The following is a 16051-nucleotide window of genomic DNA, read 5'->3' as shown; positions in this document are numbered from 1 at the left end:
CTTAAACAAGATCACGAAGAAAGATGTCCACCCGCTACCGCGAATAGACGATGCTCTTGACTGTTTGCAAAGCGCCGAGTACTTTACATCCTTGGATCTGCGTTCTGGGTATTGGCAGGTGCCAACGGCTGAATGCGATCGCCCTAAAACAGTCTTTGTAACGCCGCCGGATGGCCTATATGAGTTCAAAGACATGCCATTAGGGCTCTGCAACGCGCCTGCCACATTTGAGCGCATAATCGACACCATCTTGCGTGCCAACAATAGGAAAACTTACTTATGTTACCTGGACGACATCGTAGTCTTTTCATCTGATTTCCCGACACATCTTGTTCGCCTCCACGAGATTCTGATGTGTCTAACTTCTGCAGGCCTACAACTTAACTCCAAGAAGTACCACTTCGCAGCACGAAAACTAACAATCTTGGGACATGTCATCACAAGAGACGGTGTTCTTCCGGATCCCGATAAGCTTTGAGCTGTCGCTGACTTCCCGTTGCCCACATCACTCAAAGCCCTAAGAAGTTTTAAGAAGTTTCGTTGATCTCTGCTCCTACTTTCGTCGCTTCGTGCGCAACTTCGCGTCCATTATCGCACCTCTCACGAGTCTGGTTTCCAACAGCAAAGGTATATCTGCATGGTCACCTGCATGTGACGACGCATTTCGCCAGCTGCGCCACCTGCTGACCTCACCACCTATTCTTCGTCACTACGACCCCACTGCTGCCACAGAAATTCACACCGATGCAAGTGGCATTGGTCTTGGTGCAGTTTGGCACAACGGAAAGGCACCCAAGCCGAATACGTAGTCGCCTACGCAAGTCGCACTCTCAAGAAGGCTGAATTGAATTACTCCGTGACAGAGAAGGAATGTTTGGCCATAATCTGGGCGTTGAAGTTTCGCCCGTACCTCCTTTACGGCCGTCCTTTCGACGTGGTCTCAGACCAGCATGCTCTATGTTGGCTGTTTACCTTGATATATATATATATATATATATATATATATATATATATATATATATATATATATATATATATATATATATATATATATATATATATATATATATATATATATATATCAGTCAAGCCTGCCGGCTCGATCACGGACGGCCAGGATTTGATCTTCGAAGACGGGACTTCGCAGAAGCGGGTCGCGTACTTCGTCAAACTCTTTGCATCAGACGTGTGGCACATACCCGTGGGCGTGTATGTACCACAGTCATGCGCGTATGAGCAACAGGTGACTGACAGTTTATATCTGCCCAGGAACGGTGAGAACAGATATCGCTAATCTTGACACGTGAGCGTTAAAAAAAAGCTGACATCGGCAGCGTTGACCCGACGAATGCAAATAATACATGTCGAGGTCCCAGCAAGAATTGAATTTCACCATTCTGCGTGGCAATCAAGAATTCTACCCTAGAGCCACACTACGTCTCGGAGCTATACTTGTCAAACAGACCCTAGTGTTCGTCAAACGCCAGTTGTGGGTGCAGTGGTGGCTATCCAATTTTATAAACAGTGCCTATATACTATTATACAGCCATCCCATCGGGTTAGCGTCCATTGCAGTTAGGTGCCATCCGCTGAAGTTGAATCATGTAGCAGTGTCCAAGGCTACCACCCTCGCGAGTACCATTAACTTCATTTGAGCTTGCTGCTTTTGGCATTGTTAATATCCATAATGCTGTTGGCATCGTTATACAACTACATATAACTAGTTATATAAAATATATGGGACTGTTCAACATATGTTTGTTCACGCAACATTTCTACATATCTCTGCCGAATGTGCTGTTTCCATTTTCCCTCTCTGCTCTCTTTCATCTCCCCCATCCCTCTCCCATGCGCAGGGCAGCGAACCGGCTGCCTATAGGCTGGTTAACCTCCTTGCCTTTCTTTTCCCTCTATTTTCCTTCCTTAACGTCATTTTCTTACGTTTCGCTCAATAAAAATGAGAAAACAGTCACATTCCCTCCGCATGCTTCGCTTAACATCGATTTCGATAGTGCGTGGGATCTGGCAAATTTTTTCACCTTGTCTCATAAAGTTAACAAAAACGCAATTTTATCGTGATAGCGTTAATGAGCTCGTTTTGCAGAAATACCGGTGGGAAAAAAAACACAGAACATCAGAGATACGAGCAGCGCTGCCACATGAATAAATGCCGAATCCAGTCCACCTGGCTTCGACTCTGGCTGGAACAGAATTTTAAGCGTGGTGGCAGCGAGGTTACCCTTAGAGTTGATGGCACGTGGGATTCTCTTTGAAACTTCGACTGTTGTCGCAGCGGCACTGCATCCAGTCTCTACGTGGTCCGCGTTTTTTTTTAAATTTTCAAAATACAGGCACACGTAGCAGGCCTTTGCCTTATTTGTCATAATCACAATGGTTGGAGGGTGCTGACTGCAACTTTTTCTTTTTCACGGAGTCACATCCTTAAAAAGAGGCCTTATACGCATTTCATGGTAGGCATAAACTAGGGGGAGACACGGGTTGGTAAGAGGCACGTGGTCAGTATTCCATGCCCTGGTTTGGAATCTCGAAGACAATGATTGGATTATCTTTAAGCAATTACGTTTAAAGACGTACATATTTATAATTTGTAGATATTCACTCACTTAGGAGGATGTAGCAAGCACAAGGTAGCCCAAGACTAATTGATGTAAAACTAAATATAACCAAATCCACAGCAGCATCAGCGCAGTCGGCATTCAGAGCGCGAGTCGGTTACGCCACGAGCAGAAGAAATGAACCGACACGAAGGACAGGAAAGACGATAAAAAAAGGGGGGGGGGGGCGGGGGACCTATAGCTTCGCCTTTAGGAGTTGAACGCGATAACGACATCCTGTTCCTAGTGCGCACTTCAAAAACTTTGTGCATGAAACCTTTTCGAATTTGCTATACACCCACTATGTGACCTTTAAGTAACGTGTATGCCTTTTTTAGTAGGGTACCGGCTTTCAACCATGGAGCCATTATGATGGTCTCATATTCTGACGCCCGTTGGCAATGGATGCTTCTACCACGCATTAATACTGCAATGTTTCATGTTGCCTTGTGAAGCATGCATACAGGACGCGTGTGTTTGTGAAGCATGAAGGGTACTTTTACTGCATTTCCAAGCAGAGGAAGTTCTTTTCACATGTTTTCACAATCAGAGGCGTGGCCATCCCCTTGCCATGCAAGCGACCCGGTTCAATCCCCACTGAGACCCAAACAACCCTGGTTCGGTCCCATTTGTGCTCCAGGACTTTTCATCACTTAATTTTATTTGCACCATTCTCGATTTTCCATTCACGCATAAGATGATGATTTTTCGCTCGATACCTCCAACGATGACACCAACGCCAACACCGACGCCAGCATTCCTGCGAAACGAGCTCTTTAACGCTATCGCGTTATTGTTTTATAAAGCCACTCAAGTCTTGGCCAATCTCCCACAGTGGGTATGAGCCACAGTTAATAGGTGAACACGAACCAGAAATGTACTACACCAGCTGCCTGCAAGGTCGTAAGCTGTAAATGTTAATAAGTTAAAGGAATGTCATTACAAAGATATATCACACAATCCTCATAACTTGTAGATATGCACCCACTTCGGGAGATGGACCAAGTATTGTGCAGCACACCGGTGGCATCATGGTCGTCGTTGGTCGGAGCGCGAGTCTTCCGGTCGAACGGTGGCCGTTGGCTCGCTCCACAGAAGGAGGACGACTACAATCGGCAGCAGCTGTCCCACGTACCAACGGAGACCGCAGCTTCTAGCCCCGCACCCTGACCACTTCGTCGACCACGCGGTTGAAGGTGGGTTCTACGGGGCACGGTCATTGTAGCATACAGGAGCACATCTGCCCATTATCGCTGGTCAGAGCAGCTCAACGCTTTTAGTTGGAGCAGCTGCAACCACTGGAGTGCTTGTTTGAGCCGGTTGGTACATGTTCATAAAAAAAGAAAAAAACGACGAAAAACGGCGTGATTCACTGGACCTGTCATTGCCACAATGACCTCTGTTCTGCTGTAGTATAAAGATTCTTAATCGAATCAAGGCGGTTTTGATTGCACATTTCTCAATTAGTAAAAATTTATTTCTTTTAACCGTCTTATAGTTCACTTGATTCAAAAGTAACATGTGATCCCCTATTTCTACTTACTCGTTTCTTGGCCACTCCCCCAAAGTGGGTGCGAGCCATGCTTTTAGGCTATCATCATCATCATCATCATCATCATCATCATTATGTGGACAGAGCACTTAGTCCACATTTGTCCTCTAGTCCTGGTTTTCTATTCATTGATTGAAGTTTATTAGCATGAAATAAATATAAATCGACGGGAAACATTGTATGGCTCTTTAGCCGAAGGCTTGTATTGGCGCTGTTGCTCATTTTCTGTGAGTTGCATGCCACACAATGCGTTTGACCTTGTGGACGAGCCTTTGCCATTTGATTACGACGACATATCACGCATCATCACAGCCGTATGCGTGCGTAGGGTTCTGTAGTATCGTGCGTCGGATGCGATGCACGGAGACCTATAGGGGCCCGGAGCGTGGGCCGGGAAGAAGGAGCAGAGCAGGAGCCGAGACCCAGGCTGACACTCACAGAAACCCTTCGTTCACAAGAGCACCACAATACATGCTGCAGGACAGCGATCCCGAACACATGTGTAGAAACCAAAACCACTATTGTTGCGGACCGGGGTCTACCCGACGCGTCGCCTGTGACGTGGGTTGCCGGGACGTCAGGGTTACGTCGGACCCGGACTTTTGTGGTAGCATGGCGCAACTTCGGGTGGAGGAAACGAACGCTGACAAGAGGGGGAATAAAAAAAAACAAATAGGTTTACTGGCACTATTTACACTTATTTACAACATAGAGAGGTTAGGAGATTCACAAACCACGCGCGTGGTGGTTGAACCGTTAAAGCATGGTTCAGAGCAGCGCACGTCCAGCACTTTGCACCGTCGTTATAAGCTCTCTCAGCCTTCTCCTTAATTGGACCAGCAATTATACACGCAAGACACCGCCCTCTAGGGCATCAGTCAATAACACACTGTCGCCGAATAGCGGTCGCATCTCCCAACGCAATGCTACTTCGGGCAGAGCTTCACTGAGGAGAGGGTAAATGGGTCCCTTCCTGGAACAAGTTGGTGGTTGGATGACTGCTGCTGTCTTTTCCGGGAATCGCGGCCAAGGAGTGGAGACTTTAATCGCGTAGACACGACCTGTGCGGTCGGTCTACAAGCCATCCGGAGGAAATGGATGGATGGAAAAACTTTATTTCGTCAGAAAGCAACTGAGGATGATTCCGTGTTAGATGGCCATCAACCCAAGGTTGGCGGCGACCTGTGTGGCCCACTCCACAACCCTTAACTGGACGACTGGGTCTGAGCTGGTCAACACGGCCTCCCAGTGCTCAAGAGAAGGATCACGCATAATATCCACCGGTGGCGGCACTATGCTACGTTCCCAAAGTATGTGATCATATGTTGCCACAGCCTGACACCATTTGCATGGCGGCTTAATCTCCTCCGGGTACATTTTGTTCAACACGTAAGGGTTGGGAAAAGATCGCGTCTGCAGTTTTCTCCAGACGCATTCCTGCGCCTTAGTCAACCACTTGTGCGAGGGCGGATAAAACCTCCGCTGTAGTTTATAATGATTCGTTATGTCATGAAAGGACACCAGCCCATCTCTCGCGGACCTCCCCGGAACTGGCGGCTCACCTACCCGGCTGACGAAACCTCGAGCATTCAGGTGAGCCGCCTTGTTCCCAGGGTTCCCAGAGTGTGCTGGTACCCAGACAATTTCTATTTCTCTCACTTCTCGTTCCGTGGCCCTATGCAGAAATCGTGCAGCGGTCGCCGATATTCTGCCCCTCGCCAGATTTCGGATGGCTGTCTTTGAATAACTGAGAATCAAATCTGGCTGCGAATTAGTTATAGCTAGCGCTATTGCCGCTTCCTCTGCAGTTTCCGAGGAGCGGGTTTTGACCAATTCAGAAGCGATCAAGCGCCCCCGCCTGTCCACCATCACAATCACAAAAGCGTCTTTGTCCTTATATTTCGCAACATCTGTATAGACTGCCGCTTTGTACTCGCCGTACTCAACGTGTAAAGCTCTGGCTCTTGCCTGCCTGCGCTGCGTATGGTGAATCGGATGCATATTTTTGGGCAAAGGTTTTATGTACAGGGCCTTATGTAACTCTCGCCGCACCTGAATTTTAGTGTCCCCAGTGGGAGCCTCTGCTCCAATGCCAATCCTTTCCAATATAATCCTGCCCGCTTTGGTTGTCGAAAGCCTAGCGTGCTGCATCACCAGATGCGCCTCCCATAATTCATCAAGGGTGTTGTGTACCCCTAGTTTTAACAGCCTTTCTGTAGGCGCGTTGTTAGGCAACCCAAGCGCTGCCTTGTAAGCTTGCCGGATCATAGCCTCGACCTTACCCTTTTCTGCGGCATCCAACTTCATATAAGGTGTCGCGTGAGTAATCCTGCTGAGCACAAACGCCTGTACCAGCTTACAGAGTTCTTTTTCTTTAACCCCGCTTTTACGGTTAGCGATTCTTCTGATTAGCCTGACAGTAGCATTGACCGTGGTCTTAAGTTTTTCAAGGGCCACCCTATTCTTCCTGTTAGTTTGCAGATATAGGCCAAGAATTCTAATCGTTTGAGCTTCAGCTACCGGCCTACCCCCTACTTTTACCTCTAACGGCGGTGGCGGAATATAGTGTCTAGCATGTAGCCCTCTGGGTTTGTCCCGAACCACAAAGAGCTCGGACTTTGGCTGAGAGCATGAAAGTCCCGCCTCCCCTGCCAACTCTTCGACAATATTAACTGCCTGTTGCAGTGTTTCTTCCAGATGCGCGTCACTACCCCTGGTTACCCATAGAGTAATATCATCTGCATAAAATGTGTGTTTGAGTCCCGGTATCTCCTCCAGCCTCGGCGGTATTTTAATTAAGGCGATGTTAAACAGGAACGGTGACAAAACTGAACCCTGCGGCGTCCCTTTGCCTCCCAACGCGAATGAGTCCGATTTGATATCTCCGATTGAAATTTCTGCGGTTCGGCCCTCCAAGAATGATCTGATGTAGCGAAATGTCCTGACCCCTGGGCCAATTTCCGATAGGTTATTCAATATTGCCTCATGCGAAACATTGTCGAAAGCTTTATTCAGGTCAAGCCCCAATACAGCTTTGGTGCCCGTGCCATGCCCGGGATTGACTACATCATGTTTTAACTGTATCATGACATCCTGTGTAGACAAATTGGCCCTGAAACCTAGCATAGTTGGGGGAAAGATGGCCTTGTCCTCTGCATAATTCTGAAGCCTGTTGAGAACCACGTGCTTTATCAATTTGCCCACGCATGATGTCAGCGATATGGGGCGCAGGTTTTCCAAGCAGAGTTTCTTGCCTGGCTTCGGAATAAATATAATCCTAGCATGCTTCCATTGTGCTGGGATCTCCCCGGCCACCCAATACTCATTTATCAAGTCAGTGATCGCCCCGACCGATTTGAAATCTAGGTTTCTCAGCATTTTATTAGTAACTCCATCCGGACCTGCGGCAGACGTAGTACGCAGCTGCCCCATGGCAAACTCCACCTCCGCAATTGTGAACTCTTCATCTAGGTCTGAGTTTTCCACCCCCGAGTAGTGTGGTAAGCAACCGTCTACTCCATCAGTTATGTACCGATTCCGGAGTTCCTGTATAAACTCTCCAATTGTGCCTTCATATTGATGCATTAACCGAGTCATTTGCCCCCGTTGCGCCGATTTTGTTGCTGCCGGATCCAAAAGATGCCTTAACAGCTGCCATGTCTTTTTGCATCCAAACTGTCCATTCATGCGATCACAAATCTGGCCCCACTGCTTGGCTTGCAACTCAATTGTATAATTTTCGATTTTACGTTCTAACTTGGCAGTCCTTCTGCGAAGGACGCCGTTATGTTTTTGCTTCTTCCACCTTCTCAAGAGACTCGCGTGCGCTTCCCACATGTGTAATAGTCTCGAGTCAGCGGTAAACTCCTCCTGCTCGACTGGCACTTCTACCGTGGTATTACTTACATCCTCCTTGAGCGCCTGTACCCATGCATCCAGGTCATTAATTTTCCCGTTTACAGTGTCTGCTCTGTTTTTCCTAAATCTGTCCCAATCTGTAATTCTATGCCCCCTCACTTTGTCTTTATGCTTCGCAGCGCTTAACGTCGTGGAAAGGATATAGTGATCACTTCCTAGCGCTTGTCCCGTGTTAATCCACTTTGCATTACTGATGCCTCTAAAAAACGTAAGGTCTGGGGAGGTATCCATGCTTATGCTGTTGCCTATCCTCGTATGATCTTGTGGATTGTTTAACAGCGTCCATTGCAGACCCCGGGCAACTTGCCAAAGCCGATTGCCCTTTGGGCTGGCTCGAATATAACCCCACTCCGGGTGAGGCGCATTGAAATCTCCTACCACTATAAGCGGAGCGCGAGCTGCTAACCGTTGAGTTTGAATCAGGAGTTGTGGCAAGCCCAATCCTTCATCTTTTGGAGAACTATACACATTAAGTAAAAACAGACTCTTCTCATACTTTCGTTTAGGCAAAATCTCAAGCAGGACATAGTCTTCCCTGCTGCTATCTACGGAATGCTGAATGGCAGTGATGTTGCGATGGACTAGCACGGCTGTGAAGACGCGTGATACGCCCCTTGAATCAGTTCCTGGCGCTGTAAATGCCTTAAATCCAGGTAATTTTACGGAACCACTAGCCTCCTGTAAGGCTATTATGTCTGGTTTACTGTCCATATTTTTGTACGTGCAACTGCAGGTTACCCCGCTTTTGACGAAAGCCCCTGCAGTTCCACAGCCAAACCGCAATTTGCTGGCGAGGCGCCATGATGAGGCACCAGGTTGACTAATGGCACTTGGCCACCCACGGGAGGCAGTCTTGCCTCCAATATAGTATGAAGCTGCTGAAACATGCCCATGACCTGGGTTTGGGAATCCTTAAATTCAGTGGAGAGCATGCCGAGACGCTCCTCTATTGTGTCTAATCTGGCTTCGATCTTTTCGACTCGAGCCTCCAACCTATCCTGTCTTTTCCCTTGTTTGCCTACTTTATCCGCAAGTGTTGTTACATCCGACTTAAGACTAATGACCTTAAAACAGGCTGTGGCATGTCTACTGGTGACGTTTCGGCTAATCGTTTTGCGTTAGCTACCTCATCCCCCGGCAGTGGTCTCTTCACTGTCCCCCGATTCTCCACTTCCATAGCTGCACTCTCCTGTACGCGAGCAGACGCCTCTTGCGTCGCTTTCTGTAGGCCTTGCACTGCTGGTGCCTGTGTCCTCTGCCGTTGGTCGTTTCTAAGTGCGCGTTCCATCTCTGCAATTATGTTTTCCATTCTTTTAATCAAGTCTCCCTGTCGCTGAACCAGCGCTGCTAACTCCCTCTCTCGAGCGGTTTCGTTCTGGGAGGCCGTGCCTGACAAGCTCACCTTTTTGTTGGTGTCGCGTGCGCAGCTGTTAGTACTGGATGCTCGTCCACCATCTTGGCCGCCCCCGCGCCCTGGCAATGGCGGGAAGGAACTCGACCGGTCCCTGCTTTTGCTTCTGCCTTCTTTACCCCTCGGTGACCGCTCCGTGGCCCTCGAGGAACGCTTATCGTTGCCAGCTTCGCTCACTCTTTCGATGCTCTGCTGTCGGCCTGTCGGTGGCTTGCGAGCCAGGCGAAACTGGCAGTTCCGGCTCCCTGTGTGATGCGCACCATGGCACACGATGCAGACCGGCGTGCACGTAGGTGGCTCTCCTTCTGGCGGGGCAGGATGGTCCTTCCCGCAACGGTGACATAGGTTGCTCTTCGGACGATAGCAAACGTCCGCTCGATGTCCAACTCGCCTGCAGTTGTAGCAGGTGTCGACTAAATTTCTGTACGGGATCACAGCGTACAGACAGTTCCAGTAAGTAATCTGCCGGGGTATGTGTTTTCCCCCGAACGTAATCTGAATCGCCTTTGACTTTCCCAGAGGTCTCGCGTCCAGAATGTCTATGCCTTCATTCTTCTTCAGGAATCCCGCCCGAACTTCTTCCACTGGGCATCCATCATAAGCATTATAAATCACTCCCCACACGGAGTTCTCCAACGGCGCCACGAACGCCGAAACCGGCAGGTCACGATCACCCAGCTTGAGCGTCTTCACAGTCGCATATGCCCCACTGCGATTTATGCACGGTGTGCTCACCATCAACGTGTTGTTTGTGCCATTAACCCGCACAATGTCTTCTTCCGCGGCAATTGCACTCGTTAGACGCGCTGCTGCTCTCAGTGCACATCCGAGTTCTCTCGCTGTCACAACACTCAAGTCCCAGTTCTGGGGCCTGTACACAATCTTGAAATCCGGGGCTGGCAACTTGAGAAACGGTCCGCGTTTCTTCCATACCGGCGCTTTCCCCCGCTTGACTTGCTGCGCTCCGTGCGTCTTGCGCCCGTCGCTGCCGGCCTGCGTCTCGCAAGGCTTACTCTTGGCGTTGTCGCCATGCCGAGTCTTCTTAAATCGGTCCTGTGCCTTCAGCACTGGAGCCCACTCTCCCGCTTCAAAATCTTCGGGTGTTATAGTCTCCCCTTCGACGTAGTACTCCATCTTCAGCCCAACAAGACCCACGGTCACCGGGCGCAAGTCAGACGCCGGGCGACGCGGCCCAGGCCAGGCTTGGTCTAGGAGATAGGCCTAGCCTTGCCACCGCGGGGTTGATAGGAAAATCTCGGAAACTCCAAAAACGGGGACAAACTTGCCTAAATGAGTGGTGTCCGTAGGTACAGGGCAACCTCCTGCAGACGAGCCCACTGACAGCAAGTCCAGAAAAAAGCGCGTCCGCCGATAGTCGGTCACCGGGCCGGAGCTCATGCGAAACACGTCCGCACAGCGTCTCACTCCAGCCGCCTCTCATCCGGAGGAAATGCTTGTAGGGACGTTGGCTAACGGACCGTCTTCTAATCCTTTTGTCGCTCCCCGCCGCTGGACGCTCGTTCCAAGAGAACTGGGGCTCCGGGCGTGGGAACGCTGCTCTGTCCTGCTTCTCATGGACAGCATGGCGCCCACGGACGAGGGTCACAATACTACATAGCAGGTTCCCCTTCAGGAGGGAGGGGAGGTATAATAAATGTGTGGGGCAAACTTGCGACCCTCTCTCAGGGGACTATGTTTGAGAAAGAGCGTACCCTCCCCATCCCTCCTTCCCCATGCATAAGCCTATGATTACGGCGGAGAAGAGACGCGTAGGACCACGAGTCAGGCACTGGTGTGCTGCCACGACTTCAATGGAGCACCTCTTTGACACCCTCCATCACATAATGCGTCACATTATTGACTGATGCCAGATGAGCGATACAGCTTAGAGATGGATTGCACCGACGCCACTGTATTCGCTTTGTTAGAGGTGCCAACATGCTTGGACGCCAAATTTATGACACTTATGATGTTAGCAGTACTCTGCATTCAAAATCTTTGATTATTTATTCGTTACCCGCACACAGAGGCGAACATTCTAGTGAGTTCGTTATACCGAATTAAAGCAGGTTAGCCGAAACGTGATTACTCAGCTGCCTTGATGTCATCATATCTGACATGTTGTAATGCAAATACGCTGGAGGCCTCTGATATAAAACGGTGAACAGAAACAATGAATTGGTTTATATGAATAAATTCATCTCCTAGAACTCTAATATCGCTAATTGTACCATCGAAGGCTTATTAACAAAAAAGAAAATGGAGATCAAGATTTCATTCGTAAATTTCACACCAAAATATCTGTGCATCACGATCGCTGACTTTTACAGTTTTGGCCACGTTGGCTCAACGAAATTCCCCGTAACTTGGCATGTTAAATCTCTGGCCCACTCGAGAGACAATATTTAGCGATTAAACGATACTTAAGCCTCAGTAAAAAGCGCCAAAGTTCATGACGTCACGGCTACTGGAGCGCGAAGTTCAACGTGGCGTCGCCACACGCATTTTCTTTTGGCCATTTTCTCACTTATGAAGCGCCTTTTTGTGGTAAGCATGGCGATTTCGATAAGGATATAGTTTTCTCTGTAGTGTCTTTTTAAAGGACCACTAAAAGCGTAAGTGTTTCTAGCGACTTTTTTCCCATATAGTTTGTAGCTTTGTGTCTGGTAATCCAGAAATTGAATCGTAAATGCTCTGGCACAATGCATAGCTAATGCGTCGTTAATTGAGGAAAATTTGTGTCAGTTTGAAACGCCCGTGTAAGTACCGCGAGAAACTAGCGTCCCAATTGCGGGACGGTGCCTCACACTATACGCGCATGGCTTGCGAGATTGATAGTCATCGTAGCTGGAGCCGGCGGCTCCAGATACAATGACCCTAAACTACGATGACCTCAAGCTATATACGATTACCTAAAAAGAAAAGCATTCCTGGCGTAAGCAGCTAAAACCACCCTGAGAGCAGCCGGACAACAAAGCGAAAGGTATGACAAACAATAGCCCTCGCCGGGGGCGCGCCAGTCGGGTCATATAGCGCGCGCCCGCAAATTTCCTCTGGCGTCTAAAATTTACTCGTTCCCTTCACAGGGGTCCTCGGTTTTCGTCATAACCGTGTAAATATGGCGCGGTGCTGCCAACTCGGATGAGCACTGACGTTTACCTCATGACCAAATGAAAACATTTGAAAGCGCAGCACTAACAATCGGTAAGAACTGCCACCGTGTGCCGGACAATCAGGCCACACAAACGTCACGAGGTGGTAGTTTTGGTGCCAGGCATTCTTAAAAAGAGACCGTATCAATGACGTGAAGTGAAAGTTGTCATGTAGTTTGTTGGAATATTAGCGATCACTAGGAAATATATATTCACGAGCAAAAAGGCTGACAGCCATTGAAATCGTCTGCGATTCCCGGCAGTGTCGGGACACGACGCATCATGCCGGCGCATATAGGCAAATTAGTCACTATCTCTATGTAGATAGTACAACAATATTGTTCACAATGGCTGAATATTATCGTGCAGCAGGACCTGACATCACCATCCACGAGCCCCATCTAGGCCACCAGTGCGACTCGGTGTCGTTCGACGACGGCAAGGAGTGCGTCACCACCACCGACCTGGACCCGGAGGTGGACCCGCTCTAGCTGAAGGCGGTCGTGGGCCGTACGCCGACGCCTAGGCCTTCTTGCACAGACGTCTCCGCGACGACGCCCGAGGAGAACACGGAGATCTCGCGGCCACCCGTGCCGGCTCGCAGACGAGCCCGTTGGCGCAGAAGGTATGCCCCCTCTCAGTAATTCTTCTTGAGACTTTTGCTGATTGGTACCACATTCTAATTCGTGCTGTTTTGCTATACCCCGCTCCAACGCTCATCCAGGTTTTCCTAAAGTTTTTTTATAAAAGCATAATTTAAATTCTTATACGATTAGAAATAAACCAAAAAATGCCCTTACCCGCCCAAAGGGATTCGTGAGGAAATGCGAATGCATTACGTAGCGCCCATAACAGCGTTTTACACGTAAAAGCCCAGCGTTTGTAGAATGATGTTTTCTTTTTTTTTCTTACTCCGTGCAGCCAGTGGCACCGTTCACCGCACGTGGCGTTTTTTTTTTGCAGCCAGTGGCACCGTTCACCGCACGTGGCGTTTTTTTTTTCTGTCGCGAGAAACGCGGTATGCGTTTCCAGCTCTAGTAGCACGCGTGCACGGTTAAAAATTCTTATGAAGTGAACAAAACAAACAGCTTTCTCCACTCGGCATTGGCGTTTTCCAGCGGTGCCCAAGCACACATTTCCGGATGTTCTTGAGAGGCGCCCAGCCAGTGAACGGTCGAGAGTGAGGGGCGAGCGGATGGGAAAGTGGGGTGCATGGAGGAGGAAGTCAACGGCGAGAGAAGGAGTGGTGAAGTACTGCACCTACCAACGCCGACTAAATTTCAAGGCCGAAAGGCTGCCGCAGTGACGTCAGAGGTTGGGGGCCCAGTTGCCCAACTGAGCATGCTCAGTTAGACTTTTTTTTTCACATTTTTTATTCGGCCCAATCTTAAAACGTGAACGAAACACAGGCATTCCGCCGCGTTCACGGCGTAACTGCGCCCCCACCCTCTGACGTCACTGCGGCAGCCTTTCGGCCTGTAAATTTAGTCGGCGTTTGCACCTACCGTCTTCTATACTCGGCGACAGCTTTTCTTGACAGCACTGTGGAAGCTATAGAGCCGAACCACCTGCATGCGCGCGCGCCAGGAAATAGTATCTATTTTATTTTCTGATTCTGATAGCTGCTTAGCCCGAATAAATAAAACTTTCTTCATTATAAAGATAGAACAAGTATGGGACGCTGTTCATGGAAAAGAAGTTATCGTGCGCCCTAGTTTTTTTCTTTTTTATTTCTTGGACGGCACCACGTTTTCCGCACACCGGCTGCGTCTGCTGCTTGCTCTTGCAGTGGCGCGCACAGCATCGGCCATGGAAAAGCTGCTCATCGTTGGGACGCGCCGTCTTTTATACATCACGCATCGAACTTTCCAGCCTTATCACTGGTGGCCGCGCAAGCTCTGAAATAAGCTTCACTGTTCGCGTCTTGCGCGCAATCTTAACAACGATCTACAACAATTGTGAGGCTTCTCGAACACTGAGGCGCAGTCTGCGCCGATCATTTCTGACAGCCTTTGAGGGCGTAAACCAAATACAGCAAAACTGAAACAAGACAGGCCCGTGGCCGGATCGTGCCGCAACCGGCCTTCCATTTCGCCTGTACCAGGGCTCAATACTGTAAAAGTTAACATTCGATCACGTGTGGCGCGTACCCGTATATACTGGGCTGAACACGGAACCTAAACTTCACTGTTATAAAGGCTGAATAATGCTGGGAAAACGTTCTGAACAACGAACATTTTATATGTACCAGTATATAAACAGCACAGTAACTAGCTGCATGTATGCACTCTCATCAAAGTTTAACTCTGACGTTCCAATTTTGCATGCATACATTTTGCTAAACACACTAGCGGAGCGAGCAAGCGAAAACCGAAACTGGAACCGAAATCGGCTGCAAGCTGCCGGACTACTTGCGTAGTAACACAAATGTGCGGAGGCCCCGCCTCCGTAGCCTTCGCTCCAATGTCAAGAAAAGCTATCGCCGAGTATACACACTCTCACATCACATACTTCGGTTGCTAGGGGTGAGGATGAGCGCGCGCGCCCACAACTGTCGCTATGGGTGAGGGTGGTGGACGGATCCCGATGGACGCTTGACATAGCCTGACTAAGAAATGCATTCGCATTTAAAACAAAACGAACGCCAGTGCAACGCGCGTGTTCCCCTACCTCTTTGTGATTTTTCTGGATTTACGACTTGGAAAGTAAGCACCGCTGGTACCAACCTTAGCAATTAAGCCCTCCCCTAGCAAATAGGCATCCACAAGGTTTCTCGCTTGGGGGGTATCATCGCAGCGCCTCTCCCACCTTCTCCACCCAACCCGCAGTGTAGTTCAACGGGAAAAAATTTCAGAGTGGCCTGAAGCAAGAATGGGAAATAATCAGATCGTGAAATAGATCATATTGCCCCCTGTTGCGAACGACGGACCGATCCCACCGAAGCCACCACTGTTGCGAACGACGGGCCTGTCCCGCCGAAGCCACCACTGTTGCGAAAGACGGCGACGCCAACACGGTCCCGATGGCGCCACTGCTTCCAACTCCGCCGGGAAGGTCACCAGCCGTTTGGTAGCGTATGTTTATCAGCTCGCGACTGCTTCTGCGCAGAGCTGATAAGACGAGCGGACGAGACGACGGTGAGTTAAACAAGGTTTATGTACAGCATATTTACAGAGGCGTTACAATTTCGGCACTGGGGCCGACAGAGACTCGAAGAGCCGAGCTCCCCTCTCTAACACATAGATCAGCCTTTCGCCTAAGACCGCTGACTCACACACATGTCGGCTCTCCGACACGGGGACTCCCTTCTCGTAGGACCGCCGATCACGACGCGCCGCAGGGCTTCTTTTATTTACACCGGGTCCAACCAAAATGTCCAATCAGAAGCGCCGCTGGTCGTCAG

The sequence above is a fragment of the Rhipicephalus microplus genome, chromosome 10 (genome assembly GCF_043290135.1).
Source record: "Rhipicephalus microplus isolate Deutch F79 chromosome 10, USDA_Rmic, whole genome shotgun sequence".
Classification (NCBI taxonomy): domain Eukaryota; kingdom Metazoa; phylum Arthropoda; class Arachnida; order Ixodida; family Ixodidae; genus Rhipicephalus; species Rhipicephalus microplus.
The sequence above is the reverse complement of the archived record's forward strand: the minus strand, read 5'-3'. Positions refer to the sequence as shown.